We start from the raw sequence: 17812 nt of genomic DNA, 5'->3' as shown, positions 1-17812 counted from the left end.
ATACACAGTGCACGTGATTACTCATATTAAATTGAGATGGCAGCATGGACCTAAGGAATAAACAGGGAAACTAAAACTGTAGTAACAGGGTCAGCAGTGTCGGCATGCCTCAGAAAGTGGACGGTGGTGTGTGGGTGATTGTGTGTGTCTGTGTCACAGGGGCAAGTGATGACAAACGATGGCAAATTGGAGTGAAGGCTTCCTGCTGCTTGTTCACCATGCCAACAGAGAATCAGAGGCGAGGAAGCGGCTGAGAAAATGGCTGTCAAAAACACACAGACATGTGCACACAACAGAAACACAGACACAAACTGGCAGATGGCAAGTTATCACAAAGGCAAGTGAGTTGCAAAGGGTGAAGTAGCGGTTTTACAGTGGTGTAGAATGATTGACTGATTTTGATTTATTGCTCATTTACTCATTGTTTTCACAAGATTCTCTACTTTTTCCTCAGCATCTCCTCATCAGTAACTCCAGTCTTGTTAGGCTATATGACTTCTAAAAGCTTGAGCCATCACTGTCACTTTAGGTCGGACAAATACAGTAGTAATCAAAATGCAAAGTATCTGGTAAGTCATCCACACAAGAGAAAAATCAAAAACACCTTTCTTCAAGAGCCCAGAAAGCACAACAAAGCAGACAGGTTCTCCAACTGGCAGAATCACTCAGCGTGACCCAAATCCATTTCTTTGCATTCTGAAAAATGCTAACATCAAAAATGAATGTACACATCACTATGGATGTGCCAGAGCACAATCCTTTTGGCTGCCTTTGCTCCTTTTGTCGGGAGCATTCTCTCACTAACCTGATTATTTTCTGAGCCCCTCCTCCCCCGCGCTGAAATATACTGTATGTCACATCAGTGGGCTCCAAGCCGCTCCACAGGAATCCAAAAAAGAGAGGCTCCTAACTAAGATAAGAGAGTGAGCATTTCACCATAAAGTGCAATGAACCCGCAATTTAACTATTGTGTTCCAAATGATGGAGTGACACACAATGGAGCGGAATGTCACTGTCACCAACTATTCCAGTGATACACTGAGATGCAGCTAATGTCTTAAACAACAAAGGAGAACATTAGTCATAAATATGATATTCCATTTTTTCATTCAGGATTCTAGGCAGAAGACAAAGGACCAAGAGCATATATTAACGCAGGCATGATAAATTTGAAACAATATTCAACCAGTACTTTCACACCCATGTTTTTTTTCTTTACAAGCTATTAAATCATGTTGAACCATTGATGTTATGATTATAAAGATACAGCCACACCCCCATTATTTTGAACTGCTGACAAATCTTTAGATGAAATTCTTCATCTCTGCAAACATAAGTAGCATCAAATTCCCTATTCATTTGGAAGACTGTACTCATGAGGTCCATTGACTAAAGTCATTAAATATTCAAAGCTGGCCACATTCCATAACCCAGAGAAATCTATTTATTTATGGAAGTAATTGAATCAATAGCAGATGCTGTATCTGGTATTGCAGCAGTCCTTTCCTCTGAGACCCAAAGCTCAATACTCTATTTTGGCTGCTGAGTCGCCCCAGCTCTCATGGCTTAATGAGAGATGGCATTTCAAAAGCATTAATTGAGATGGTCGGCAAACACCCTTGAATGTGGCAGCTCTTTCTTGGCTGAGAAAATGTCCATCATACGATTTAACACTTCACCTCTTTGAGGGTAAGGCAGCTACAAATCGAGTCTTACTTTGATTACAAAGCAAAAAGAAAAAAAAAGAAAAAGAGCCTGCAACAGCACACATCTAAGCACTGATCAGACAAATGCTTCTGGACTTAGAAAACTATCGTTCAGACTATTGTGATGCAATTTAATGACTTTGTGATGATGGAAGAAAATGTATCATGAAGATAAAGTACTAAAATTTTGCAACTTTAATATGGAGCATATTGTTTTTGACTGAAAAAACTCTGCTTTTAAACCTAACTGCGATACAATAACATCACATTTTCAATTATTACAGAATAGCTCTAGAAAAAACAAGGCCAAAAAACTTTGTATTAAGATGTTGCAGCTCATCTAAAATTAATGCTTTGAAATATCAAGGTAGGTTCAAGGCTATTTCAGGAGAGTTGACCTCCTCTGGACGTTCTTGCTCACTTAAATGGCCACAAGGGAACTGTGAATCTATCTTCGCTTAATGGATATAGGAATCTCACTTTCCGCCTCAGTGATGAATGACTATGAATGGATGGCTAAAGTATCACTCTCAGTAGGATCCACAGCTTCATTCATTCTGATAAGAATCATAAAGCCAGGAAGGCATGCTTTGCTTGGGTCAATATCCTGTTCGAGTAGCCATTAAGCCATGTGCGACAATGGACACCAATATCATCAAGGTGTACCACTACCCTTCTGTCATTGCGCTCATCTCAAGGTGAATTATAAATGGCCTTCAAGATCCTAAGTTTTACACAATCCAGCTTGCTACAAAGATAGTGATGATGAACTGGATCATACTATCCATCAATGTTCAAAGTGAACATGCATGATGATCCTAAAGTGAAAGTGTAACATTAACCATTCTTCCTGACAGACGAAAGAACCAGCCTTTTTAAGCTTCCTGTTCAGACTGTAATAACACTATCTCCACATCCAGCGAAAGGAGCTGTCACTGTGATAAAACACCGCCTGCCATGGGACGTCAAGGAAATTGGGATATGGATTTTGCCGATACGGTCGGTTGTTGTCCTTTGCTGCTAAACTGTGCTGAACGAGCTATTTGATGCAACTAAAGAGCTGTATGGCCTCCTCTGACAAGCATATGAGTGTCTCAGATAGAGAGAGAGAGAGAGAGAGAGAGATTATGTGTGTGTTGTGACATTTTAGCATTGGTTGACATGAGCTCTTGAACACAGAGGGATGATTGCAGACTGGTGAGCCACTTGACAAAATGAATTTGTTTGAACTTTGGGTCAAAGCTGTTACTTCCAGAGTAAAGGTCAGGAGGTGGCTGTTTCATTCCAAAAGTAAATTACTTTGATTTTGCTGTTTTCATTTCCAGCTTCTTTAGGTTTAATGATAAAAAAACACTTTCAGACTTTCAGTTTGTTCACTTCAGGGAGCTGCTGTAATGTTATTAGATATATTTTTGTCTTGAAAGATGCATACATTAAATAAATCAAGAAGATCTAGACATCCCTGATGTGTGCTAATATTTTTACATTTTAGCATAACATGTCTTGCTGTGACTTGGCACCCTGCTAAATGGGTGAGCAGCCTGGGGCCCACTGGATAACTGAAAGTCTTTGCCTTCATCTGTGGGACTGACTAAAATTGAGACACCTTTTATCAATATATCCATCCATTCATTTTCTATACCCACTTATTCCTTAACCAGGGTCACAGGGATCTGCTGGAGCCTATCCCAGCTCTCTTTCAGGCAGGTACACCCTGAACAGGTCACCAGTCCATCACAGGGCCACATATAGACACACAAAGACAAACAACCCACACACACTCACATTCACTTTAGAATTACATGCATGTTTTTGGACTGTGGGAGGAAACCAGAGTAAACCCACACAAGCATGGGGAGAACATGCAAACTCCACACAGAAAGACTGGGTTGCAAACCCAGGACCTTCTTGCTGTGAGGCAACAGTGCTAACCACTCAGCCACCATGCTGCCCTTTATCCATATATCAAATATGAAATCACAGCACTCATCACATTGTGACTTTCTACATGTTGCACTCAAGAGTAACCTAGATAATATGATCAAAAAGTGTGTTTGACCTGAAGCAAATACCACACAGTTGTTGTTGGAGAGTATTTCATGGAAACCTGCTGTTTATCTCAGTTTGCCGCTGCAAAACATGGAGAATAAGCCAGCCACTGTAGATAAGTGTGATACTACTGGGTATCTGTTTTTGTGTTGTTCTGATGAGTGAAAATACAACCACAGTGTGAAACTCACTTCGGTGTACTATCATTGGCACTGGGATTGTCAACAAACGCAGGTGTGACCACACGAATGAAGCAATTATTATCTATAGATTATAGTGTATCTCACATCATAGGCACATATTGTGCTTATTGACACATGCAGAACCCTTGTTTCTTCCAATATACTGATCTAATTTTTGAATTAAACAAAAAATGTATGGTTCAAAACTCAGTTTCATATATACAATTTTCTGTATCTCTGTCCCTGTCACTCCTTGTCCTCTCTTTGTGTATTTGTCTTGTGCATGTATGTGTATGTTAAGAACAATTTTTCTTTGTAGTATCTTTGCCTTAAAAATTCGTACTACAGATTTTGTTTGGGGTCAGCTGTAGATTCACTAGTTTAACCTGCATTTTGAGACGATCAAAAACTCAATTTAAAAAATCTGGAAATCTGTCCAGAAAAATCTTAAACCTAGAAAGTAAACTGCCTTTTTGAATAGTTGGTTCAGCTTTGAATGGCTCTGCTCACAGCAAGTGACCTTTGTGACAGATGTTTTGATGCGTATCCTGGATTGCCTCACAGTGACAGATGTTTTGACATGTCATGGATTAACCATAATCTGGATTTGTTAGGTCGCACTGTCTTGTTCAGATGAGATCAGTGCACCTGGAGTGTGGATGAGTGCACCTGTGTGGCAGTGGAGCAGTGAAACAGGCCACTGTTTGTCCGTATTTAGTCATTAACTTGATCGCTAATCTTTGCCTCTAATGGTTAGTCTGGCATGGTATGACTTAATGGCATTTTTTGTCTTTGTACATTTGTCAGTTAACTGAAATACAGCTTTAAAATCTGCTTTTACATATAGACCCTATACTTTGAAATTGGTAAATGCAGAGGAAAAGGAAATGGTTGAGATTGGGAGCAATAGTCACAACAGTAACTTGTAAATGGCTGCAAGTGTGGCACCAACAGTAAAGAAGCTAAACTGAGGTTAAAAGAAGCTAAAATGAATGTCTGAGCAAAAAGCACGCCACAGTACTGAGCACTCAGGCTGACATGTGATCTTTCAGCAGTCCGGGCTTGAGAGGCTACAGTAGTTGTTAAGCTGTTCCACTTGTCAAGCTTTATTTATTCAGGAAGTCTCATTTAAATCAAAGGTTTCCTCTGTGAGAGAGATAGAGTTTCAATCAATTTAGTCACGCATCACATACACAATCTGTATAATTAAAACAATCATAAATATATCACCCCACATTTTGTGTCTTTTTCTATTTTCTCCCATCTAATTAATGCAAACAAATACCCCATAAAATATTTAAAAATATTACAATCCAATCCAACATTAAACATTGAAGAGAAAATAAATTATTCAATGTGGTAAAAGTGTTCAGCCTTAACAAAGGTTCTGTCTTGTATGCTTAAAATACTGCCTTGAATAGTGCTGTATAATATACTTGTGAATGTTTATCAGGCGTGGTTTACGACCTGGAACATAGCCTCCCCTTTACAAGTTAAAATGAAACCAATGGTCCTGACCTTATCTAGCCATTCCATGCCCTATATCCAATTCTGAAAAATGCAAAGCAAGCATAGAAGCAGGAACTCACTGACATGCTGCCCCATATCCATCCCTAGTCTGATAAAACCCACATCCACAGAGTGTCTGGAGAAGACAGTAAAGGCAGAATTAGGATTTTGCTCACGTGATGTCAAGGATTAAGCTCGGTGGGATCAGCTTCAAGGAGACAGCAGCCCCGAAGGGCTCGCTCCATTTATGCTCCTTTACCCCTACCCCACCCAGATTCACTGGCACTTTAAATTCCACAGTATGAACTCCTTTGTCACCTATTCAGCCTCTGAGCCATTTCAACTAAAAAATGTCTTTCTCAGGCAATGCTATAGTAGCTGCTACCTGGGCAGAGATGGGCCTCAGGAAGGCAGAGCTGTCAAGACTTGGACTGTTTAGAAGAAATACACTGAGACGATTTCCCTTTCCTCCCTCCTTCGGGCACCTCCTCCCACACCCAACTGCTGCTACCCCTCCTTCAGCCGTCCTATAACGCCATTACACGGCACATTCCTGTGAAGCTCAGGAGATGTGAAGCCTCAGGTCAGAACTGAAATAAGGTAAAAGTGTGCATTGAGGCTGCATTGGCATTTCGCTTTCAATGGCCTTGTTTCTGTGAGTGTGTGTGTTTGTAATTTACTCTTACCTAATATTTATTAGTGTGTGTAGAGTTTGTGTTTGTCATTAATTGAAGAGGAAAGAGGCTTAATTTTCACACTACAAAGTAACATGTTTACTAATCTTTTATTTTAATCCCTTCAGGCCTGTGGAAACATAGAATTCACCTCAAGGGCAGCTGGGATGTGTAAATATATGTGTGCATGTATATGTGGTTGTGGTTAATGGTACGTGGCTGCCATCCTTCATTTATGTGTGTACATATACCACAGGGTTTGAATTCACAGGCAAGACTCCTGTGTTTGATGTAGACCTGCACTGGGACTTAGTATGTTCTTTAAGGGTTAACATTACAACAATAAAAAAGCTTTCAAGATGAAGTGAGCAGTAAATCTAGAAACACATCGCCATGAGTTTGGTTAATAAACAGAAGCATGGGAGAAAGATGGTTCCCTGGATGCAAAGGCCCAACAGGGCCACAGGCTAGAGTACTTCTGATCAAATCCTAGTCCAAAGCATATGTGGATAGCGATCACTGTAAACATGTATATAGGTTTTACAGCTGCCCTAATAACACCACACGTTACTCCTGTTACACTGGAATTAACTGAGTTGATATTAAAGCAGCAAATCTTGTTGAAACGTGATCGCTGGGATGTCATTTTCAGTCAAGTTACCCTTCTTGCTCCTTTTTTTTCCTCATTTCCCTTTTTGTTGCTACTATTTTTCTTTTATGACTGATCTTCATTTTTCAGTAGTCGCAGGGTTTTCAGGAGTTTTAATTGCCATGTAATGATTGTAATTTTCTGGGAAAATTAACAATGTGTGGTAGACCTGTGACAAATTCTCAGGGTAAAGGCCCGTCATTCACAAAACAATTGGGGGATTTTTATGTATGCGTTTACACACAAAAAGTCACACAACGGACATTGCATTTTGCCACAAATTGCTTTCCAGAAATGTGCAGCCACTCAGTATTATATTGTTATTGTTTTTTATGCCTTAAATGTCCCACTACCAGAGAACCATGGACTGGTATGAACAAGCCTTGTGCTGAATGTGGATTGTCATTTCTTTAACTAGCTGATGGTGATGAATGACCTTGGTTGTAAAGGCTAAAATTTGTAAGCAGCATTCCGACTCCCTCATACTGTAAAATGAACATAATGCAGGGTTTAGGATGGATGAATAAAAAACTATCTGTCTGTTGGCAAGACTCTCTCAATCTCTCAAGACCACCGACTGTTCTGCAGCTTACTCACTGATGGAGGACAGACCTATAAGCCAGCAGCAGAGACTACAGGATATCTCTTTTACAAAGACTGAAAACCTTTGTTCTAAAAACAGAAAGCAAAAGGCAAACATATCCTTTTCATAATAATCCAGTGGGAACACGAATTCATCACTGTCACACTGATCAGTCCATTCAAATGCCCAGGCCATTACATATTGTTCCCTAATTGCAAGGCTGGATGTTCAATTACTGGTTGCTCGTGTCCACATGTCAAAATATCCTTGAGCAAAAATCCCCAAATCTCCCAGTGGTTAGACCAGTGCCTTGCAGGATAATGTGCAGCCATTAGTGTGTGAATAGGAGTGAATTAGAGCCACAAAAGGTACATCTTTTGGATAAAAAGAACAGCAATATATAAATACAGTCCAGTGACACATAATTGTCACTGCTATGGATATGTGCTAAGTACCAGCCACTACTGCATTACAACCCAACAATGCACTCGTATGTTATTTCATTTAAGATGATAAGCTTTGCCTAATCTTATCACTTAAGCTTGGTCTATTATTCTGTCATAGGTGCTAAAGATAACATATAACAACCCACCCTTTCCATTTTCTTCCTAAAAGGTCTGTTGTTTTTTTTTTTTATTTTCCATTATGAGGTAGCGTTTTGTTTGGGTAGTATTTGTACTGGATGAATTATTATTATTATTGCACATTTTTGCGCAGTTGCTCTCAGTAGATGATTGTTGAAGAGGCACACTTTGAAAAACTGACTTTACCTTCATGGCACAAGGGGATGTTATAAGACAAAAGTTGAACTGTCAATGTTGTCACCAATAGTAGGCAGTAAACGTCATGGATGACCATATTCCCCTGTCAGATTGTACAGAGAGGTTTCAGTAGTGGAGCTATGTAAGAATTGTTTTCTAATGGTTGAGAGCAGGGAAGTTTCCAGCATATCACAGCGTTGCTCTGTTTGACACTGGAATGAGGGATTAGGAGATTTATGATGGTCTGAGGTCACAGAGGGAAGCATCTGAGAACAGACCCATTCCTCCCCTGACTCCTCACAATGCTTTACAGTCTGACAGCCACTGTCATCTCCACACCCACACACTGAAACCTAGACAGACCCACAAAACACACAAACATACACAGTCATCAAACTTACAGTAACACTCCAACAAAAACTGCACAAAGAAAGAGAAAGCAAGAATACTGGGACACACATGCATGCTGCATCTGGGCTGAAATAACTGAGGGAGATATGTACTCACACAGTCTCTATTTGTGTGAACCCTTAGTTAGATCGTGATGTACAGTAAATGATGTAAATCTAAAATTAACTAGCTACTAATGCCTGTTCTCAACCTTTAGCGTACCCTCAACGTAAACCAGTCATCACCTCTCAAAACCATTTGAAGAATTGAGGCCCAGCCAAAGTGTTCTCACTTTATAAAAAAAATGTCTTTCCTCTCAAAGTTTACAATCTTGCCACAGCGTGCACACTTACATTAATACTCATACTTGTTTTATATTTAATTGCATACACAAATAAAATTGTGCATATGCTCACACACCCTGATGGGTGTGTATTCAGACAAAGCCTCCGCTGCTCCGCTGGCCCACAGACAGACCCACTGAAGGAGCCTTTTGTCCTATGTGCACAGACAAGTTCAGAGGAAATAGTGGGAGGGCAAAACAGACAAGACAGTGTCCGTCCTATGTCATTAGACACAGACACACACAAATTCTGGCTTACTCAGTGCGGTATTGCATGTCACAACACTTTCCTTTTAAATACCCATATTTCATTCTGTGACAACCTTAACCAAGTATGCCCCCCTACCCCTCCACCCTCCAATCCTGCTCACCCTCACAACACAACTGTTTCAGCTTTCCATGGGCCTAGCTGAGGAAGCCTGGGGAAATGAAAATTAAACAGCGCCTTTCTTGGTGCAGGAAGCGGAGCAACACACTTCTTTTCAAGGTGTACTACAGTGCAGTCCAATGATGATGAATTTGTAAACAACTGAGGTACAGTAAGCACTCAGTGATTAACAAGATTTAGGCAGTTGCTGCTAAGAAAAAAAGACACTACATTTTCATAAATATGCCTGCTTAAACATGTGGAAAATACACAATTTTTTTGCTGATTTCACTTATTTACATAAAACATTAAACAGTAAGTAAATCAGATTTTTTTTTCCCCTCCTCTCCATTACATCTTGTTAGTAAATGATTTCCCCTGGGGCCACCTCTCTCATACTGTAACTCTTCATACTGTAGCATCCTAGGAATGTTAATCCCCCCTATTCTTTGGGAATGCACTGTCCAGGCACCTTACCTCCCCAGAGACATCCAGCAGACCCAGTACAGCAGTGGGACTGTCTAGGGATAGGTCACTGACAGTCTTCCTCCTTAAAGCTTTTTCCCAGCCCACCCTCCTTATGTTCTCTGCTTTTCTTAAATCCCACACTGTGTCATGTTGTCCTTTCAGTCCCTCCATGACCCCCTGCTTTTCATCCACTTTCCTGGATATTGTGTTACACCTAGTCTTACCGCCTTACAGATATAAAATATCCAGGAATGCATCACATTGAGGCATTATTAGTAGGCCTTGACATTAGCACAGCCTTTGATTAATTATGTGCTTCATTTAGAGTGAGGGATGTCTCCAGTCAGTTTGTGTGCAGCCCACTCTACGAGCCTATGGAAGAACTTATAAATCTGTTCACTGGACTGACGTATTACTGTGAAGGCACATGGAATTTGCACTTGGATGTTGTTAGTGGAAAGCCATTGGCTTTGCTGCAACTGACATAATAAATTTCAATTCAGTCAGGGACCTAGATGTAGCTCCCAGCCATTTTGTCTAGTATAAATATCTGGGTTAGATTTGTGAAAGAGAAAAAAAAAAGGGGGGGGTTACAGGAAGTGAAAGTTGGGATTGGCATATTTAACATCCCCCAATCTACTGCTTATCCCCAAAGTAGTGGAGATAAGAAAACCTTGAAAAACCTTGTCTGGAAGGCAACAAAATGGATCGATGGTGAACAGGTGCATGAGGAGAAAGGTTTCAGAAACTTATGGGTGTGCATTCCATCAAATGGAATGGGATTTCTATGTTTTGTCTTTGAAATGACCAAGCAAAATATCTGTATCTTTCTATTTGCAGATTCTGTTACCATAACATGAAACTTGCTGATACTGTATTTTAATCTCGATCACATCCAAGCTGATCAGATTTAGTGACACACTGACTGTAAAAAATGGGGCAGATGTGGTGCCTATAACCAAAGTCAAAATCCAAAGTATAAAATGGGGGGTCCACTTAACTACAGTAAATCAACAAGTTTCCTATTAGTTCAAATTGTTACACATCAGCACAGGAAGACAAATGACAGACTTTTTGGCTTTACCTATAGAATCTTGTTTTATTTTTGTTTTTTGTTTTTTTTCATTTTTACACCTTTCCCCTACCATACATCTGCTACATCTTCATAGCTACAGACATGCAATTCAAATTTTGTTGCCCCTCTACTTTTATATTACAACATGCACATACAAGAAAAGTATAATCTCTCAGTACAGGAAAATCCTATAAATATTTCATATTAAAATACAAATTACAATTATACAATTATAGAGGCCTTTTTGCCTGAACATACATGCCTCTTTAAACTTTAAGCCTTAATGGCGTTTTGAAACAATCATGTACAGGCAGCCCAAAAAAAAGGTCATGTGAAAGTTTGACTTGAAAAGGTGCTGAATGTTGAACATGTAAACACACAGCCCCAAACTGCTGCAGTCACACACGTGCTGTGTAACTGACTTTCTTACATGGTGTCATGCACCTAGTTGGTGCAGTAAATCCATACAACATTTATGCAGTCATCCGTATGCATACGCAGGAACAAACACAGGCAGCGATTTCACAGAGGCACAGTCATGCGGTCTATCATACATACAGTACACTGATTCATCATGTGTGTGTGAGACACGTCTGTCGGTCCACACCATCTGTGGTGTTACTAACAAAGAATTGATGGTTCAAAAGAAATTGAAAAAAACATTTGCTATTTGCATTCAGACAGACGAATAATGTACCTTTTGTGACAACTAAGCTTATCACTGGTCATACAGGAAAAAGTTGGTCTTTGTAAATCCCTACTTCAGATCGTGCAATTAGTGTTCAGTTGAAAAGGACGCTCAGTGATGACAGCGTTTTCTTCATTAACAAAATAAAAGCATTTTAAAAACTCATACATAGGAAAACCTTAAATACATCCAAATATATGTGATTGTGAACCTTATTACAAAATAGTTTCACTTCTGTTTAATTGCACTAAGGAGCACACTAAAACTAATATATTTTGATAATATGCAGTATTGTTAGGCCATGCAAAAGCTGGTGATTAACTGCACACAGAGCAGTATTCTAACATAATTGCAGCACTTCTTAGTGGCCACTAAGCAGCCATTTTGCCTGTAGGACCACATTAAATGTGATTTCATTTGGCCTATACTGCCAGTCTAAATCACACACTTTGCTTTGGAAATTCACTCCACACACAAAAACAGGAAAAGCCAATTTTAGTCAAATGAAACTGCAACTATTGGTCATTCTGAGAGGCTGATGGCATTGTGCTGTTAAGGGCCTGCACAGAAAAAAAAAACAAAACAAAACAAAAACAAACTCTGGATAAGGCTTGCTTTTCTATTTGCCTTCACCCTCAGGGAGGTGGGTGGTTCATGAATACATAACCTCAGGCTCAGGACCCCTCTATCTCAACGATTGCTGTTTAATCCATTTTAGGAGCCATACCTGGAGCATGGTTAGCCTCGGGGGTTCACAAGGAGCACCATGTAAAGGCTGGTTGTGCGTACAGAAAAGCTTATATGGTTCAATTTAAGAGATTGTGTTTAAAGTTTCCTGGCTGACAAAAGTATAATCCCAGTATCAATCAGTTCCCTATGTGTTCTGTGTCTAAATGGCAAACTAATTTCTCCAAAACATGACTATAAAATATCTTATCATCTTGGGAAATAGAAGCAACTTGCTGATTTATTTGTCATTTTTTAATTTGCACTCAAAAGTTTACAATATTGGAGTGCCTAACATTTGATTAATTGACTAGTTTTGTGACAATAATCTATTTTATGAGGTTCTCCAACCATTCACATAAATCAACCCAAGAGTTGTTATGAGAATGTACAACTGAGTGTGGGAAGACTCCACATGGTCTGTCCTGAAGATATGCTGAAGATTCTCCCTTGTCCATCTTATCTCAGCATTAGGCTAGAAATAGCAATGGGCTGCCATTCCCTGTGGGTTCTCTCAACTCAATGACGTGTCAACACTTGCTGATGAAACCCTGCCTCTCTAGTGCTCTACTTTTTTTTGGTCTCATTACCATACAGCTATTACTTTCTTCTACCACTTTACCTCCAAGCTGTACCTCTAAGTTATATTACCCTAACCACCTTTCTAGTATGCTTGCCAGAAGTTCATTCATATACATGTGTAAACTGAAAACTGATTAAAATAGTGACAGGAAAGCCATAAGAAGAATGGTTCATTTTCACTATGGATGTGGCTATTAGAACACTGTTTTGCTCTGTGTTTACTGTTTTCCTGACATTTGACCAACAAATGATCACTGAAAACTTGGTCCTGACCGGTTTAGTACCAATAAAATCCAGGGGTACTAATGTTGAGGGCTAATTCAAATACACCTGTTTTGGGGATTTAATGGACAAATCTTTACAAACATAAAGAAGTCAGTATGATTTACTAATAATGTTGTTTCTCATTTGATTGCCAGAGAAATGCCATTAGTCAAGGCATCTGAGTCATCACTTTAAACAGACAACGTGAATTCAAATTATTCTTTCCTGCCTCCTACACAAAATGTAATGGCCCACTCGAGCTTTTCAATTAAGACATAGCCTTGAAATTCACAGTGTGAAGAGGCGTGGTGAGACTTGTTTATTTTTACAGAGCTGCAGAACAAAGGCTGAGTATACAGCAACATTTCATCAACACTGAGGCATATGTATCTGAGACGTTCAGCTTCTGTGTGCTGGTTGAACTTCAGAAACTTGTGTGATTTTTCTGCGTAAGCACATGAGTCTGTGGGCAAAAGCAAAAGATGAAATGGAGAAAACAGACAGAGCTAAAGAAATACAATTTACATAACAGTGTTTGTTTGTTTGCTGTTTGTCTGCTCAGTAACAATCTAACTAACAATTTCAAAAGGTTTGGTGAGGTCACTAGACTGTCTAATGGCTGTGTCCCAATTCAGGGGCCACATCCCAAAGGCTGCATTTGAAAGCAGATTGCATCACAGCATTGCTCCTTCTAAAGGTGGTGGTGAGGCATCTCATTTCCAACAGAGAGCAAGACAATGTAATCAACATTTCTGGCTCCATCATTAATGATAATTTTCCCAGTACTAGTTTGCTAGAGGACCGGAACAGTGATTCATAACTCAATGACAAGGGCAGGAACAGTTGGAGATGCAAATAGGAACTCCTCAGTAGGCTGGGCCGTCTCATTTCAGTTCAGCCCATACAGTAATTTGGCCTATGCAGTCTACAACGGTTATGAAGTCTGTGCCTTTGTAGACCATGTCCTTCAAAGGATGTATCCCCTGAACTTGGACTCATTCTGATGTCATACAGTTGCAGTAATGGCACGGTACAGGACAGAATTTATCAGCAACACTGTTCAGGCTGTTTACTGAACCCTATTAGAATGAACAAGCATTACTCTGGCTGGTGAAAATGCATGCATGCAATTTTAACACTTGCTTCTGAGTAAGCTGTTGATTTGCAGGGTTGTACCCCATCCTACCACACCCCCCACAGTGGCACCCTGCTTAGACATGTCCTCAGGGGCCTGATATGAATACAAATCTAATATTGTTATTAAGACTGGAATGGTGGTATTCCTTAGATGTGTGCAGATGCACTCAGTGGTGCTCATTCAGTATGTACATTTACAGAGACCTCAAGCTGGCTCAGCAAAGGAGGAAGGACATTTTATATTGATTGTAATATGTCTCTGAATTGGGTTCAATCCATTAATTAGATATTTGTGTGGGGTCTATTGTGTGTGATGTTACTCTGAAGGCCATTTATTTGCAGTGGGGAAGTTCAAGGGATCTGTGATACAACAATATTGCTATAAAAAAACACAGACAAATATTCATCACTGCAGTAGTTGAAACAAAAAGGACATCTGATGAGTGAGGCAAGTCATCCATTTTCAAACTGATGTTCTGTTTTCTATTGAAGCGATGTTGTTGCTCCCTAATATCAAAGACCTTATGCCATGCAATAAATTACTCTTGACATATGTGAATCAGCTTTATGCAAAAACTCTCTAAATTTTTATTTAAAAAATACAACTTTTATCACTTCCCAGATCACATGTCAGCGTCAAACACCTCAGTCAACATTACAGATTGTTGGAGATGACATAAGGGTCAGTAAGTAATTTAGGGTGAAAGAATATGGGACTGTCTTTAACCTTTTAGAGTATGAATTTAATGTGAATTTTCATTTCTATATATGATTTCACTAATCTAATCTATCAAGTTGTGTAATGATTCTGGCTCTTCGAAGTAAATTTTTGTTTAAATAGTAAAAAATAAAGAACATCTTTTTTATTGCAAACTGAATCCTTTACAGAAGGTATAGCATATGCCACTTAACAAATACAGAGAAAAACACTGCACTTGTACATAATTCCCTGTAAATTATAGGGAATACCTTGCTAATTCTTTGGCGTACAGTATGAAGTTGATGTGCTGAGATGGTATTTGGAAATTCACAATAAATTTGTTTTGATGTCTTTCCTCTTCTCAGAGGACACAAATCACTTTGTCTTAAAAAAGCTGTGCTTGGTAGGTCATATCAAACTTTTTTCAGCAGTACTTTCCAAATATCAGCAAATTTAAATTAGATTACATGATAAACTTTAACAATATTTGCATTGTTTTGGCCATGTAATGAGTTTCAATACTTAATATCTATCATTCTATCTTTAAACTTATGCCATTCGCTCCAAAGTTGCTCACTTCTGAACAGAAATATTATCGGATGTAAAGTCTCAGAGCTGTAAACATAACATCTCTAATGGAAATATGAATCTCTAATCTGCAAAGCAAGGAGAGAGTGTCAGAGTGGATATTCTGCAGTGTCTTGTATTGGTGAGCAGCTGACATTAATGGCAAGCTGGGTGCCCAAGTGTGGAATATGGGGCTAAGTAACTAAATTGTGATGAATGAGTCAGAGGTTTTCTTTGCAATGTTACTTTTTTATGGTGGTATGGTAGTCTGTGTTCTTTGAGCTCTCGTTCCTTTGTCATTGTGCCAGATCCTATAGATCTCACGTTATAGACATTGTCCTTTAAATCAAACATATAAACTGCTTCAAGTACAGCCTTTATTTTATTCGTGTTGCTATGAAAGTTCAAGGAAACTGATAATGCTGAAATTAAATTCTTTAACAATAGAAGGAGAGGTGATATTAATTTCTCTAGTGACCATAATGCAGTCGAGACACAGGACATGTTTCATTTAGAGTTTTTCTCAGCTGGAAGAAAGAGTGCTGGTTTAAAACTTATTTTTTTCTTCTGTTTTTTTAACCGAAAAGCCTAAAAGTCCATCCATCCATTCAGAAGGGATTTTCTAAAAGTTGGAAATGACTAAATGGAGCAAACATAGATGAAAACGCTGAGGGACGTCAAACCAATAAGGGAATTATATTACAAGCTAACACTGGACATTCACTAATTATGTTAACAGTGCAAGGATATGTGAGGGTTATTTAAAGAGTATGTTTAGGTTTTAAGAGTATCCCAAAAGTGCCTAAACCTGTTAACTCTTCTAAAGTACATTACCAGAGAAAGTTTGGATATACTTTCTTAGTGTATCTATTAGTGGCTTATATCATACATCATTTGAAACTGAAGATAATCTTATCCTGCTTCTGGTGATTGTCTGAGCAAGGACATCTATAGTTACAAGAGAAAAGAATATCATATGTTTACATATTAGTATAGTCTGAGAAATATGCTTTTATTCTACCCAAAGTAGAGACCAGTGAGCTTAGTGTGCAATGAAGAGTAATATAAAATGCCCCAAGCATGCCCATTTTGAACAAAATTGTCCCTTTAAACTGAGAGGTAAAAACCACTCAGCTTAATGTAGCCAAAATCATTATGGCTATAATTGTGAAATCAAGGACCCAGTAAGAGGGGGCAGCGTAATTAGCATTTTCAACTATGACTACTGTGCAAAACACCCTATTAAACTCTTACAACATTGCCTGTACATGGCCATCACACCTTGTGTGTCCAAGTTCATGATCTTGCTTATGCCAAAAAAAAAAAAAATAGCAGATGTCACATTTCAAATGCAGATTTGCTGTTTTTTATGAACACAGTTATGGAGGTTTAATCCACCCTTTTAATATCCTCTGATGTTTTTTCTGTCATGACCTAATGCATTTGATGTCTTTGTAAAACACTTTAAACTGTGTTGTTGGTTGTTGTTGATAGATGTTGATAGATGCTACACAGCTAGGCTAGCCTTAATGGATCTTTCTGATCCTGGCACATTAGAAATGTTACAAATGTCACAGTGAGTTCACAGCCATTCAATAATGAATTCATGATATGTGTATAGGCTAGTAAGATAAATTATTTAAAATGAAAGGTTATTAATAGTCAAAAACAAAGTTACCATTTTACATAACTGCTGATTTTTCTAAAGCTTGCAGACATTCGTTCTTTGATGAAAATAAACCCAAATGTACATGCAAAAGGCCATTTCATTCAGTAAAAATCATGGTTGGGCATTATAATGGTGACTCATACAATGGCTTCAACATGTGAACACTGGTAGCATGTGTATACTACTATTTAATATAGTTAATTAAACTGATAGCAGAACTTTCTGTCTTGATGACGACTGCTTTCTCTTTATCATGCGACTACGTTATTGACTGCTGATCTACAAACACGCCTAACCCAGCACCGCTGGAGCTGAGTTCACCTGGAGACAGCAGAGAAAATGCTGTGCACATGGAATAAGCTATTTCTGCACCAGACTATGGAGAGCAACTTGCACATTATGGAAGAGAGCTTGGAGCTTCTTTAGCCAAACACCAAGGAAAATATCACAATCATCGATGAAAGATGTACATGACAAGGTAACCAAGTTAAGGGGGAATCAGGCAGACACTGTACAGAGTCACTGGCACAGAGTTTTGCTTTCTGCATCCTTTCTTCATTTCAGTTAAAGTCCAATCCCTGTATAACTAACCGGACAAGCTGCAGGATAATGTAAATGCAAAGATGCCCTCTTCAGTGTATCTCTCCATGTTCCTCTGCCTTAATATTTTGCGACGCTAATGGTTTCCCACATACTAGTAATATATTACTATGAGAGCTAAAA

This window comes from Mastacembelus armatus, chromosome 4 (assembly GCF_900324485.2).
Source record: "Mastacembelus armatus chromosome 4, fMasArm1.2, whole genome shotgun sequence".
Classification (NCBI taxonomy): domain Eukaryota; kingdom Metazoa; phylum Chordata; class Actinopteri; order Synbranchiformes; family Mastacembelidae; genus Mastacembelus; species Mastacembelus armatus.
Note: the sequence above shows the minus strand (reverse complement) of the source record.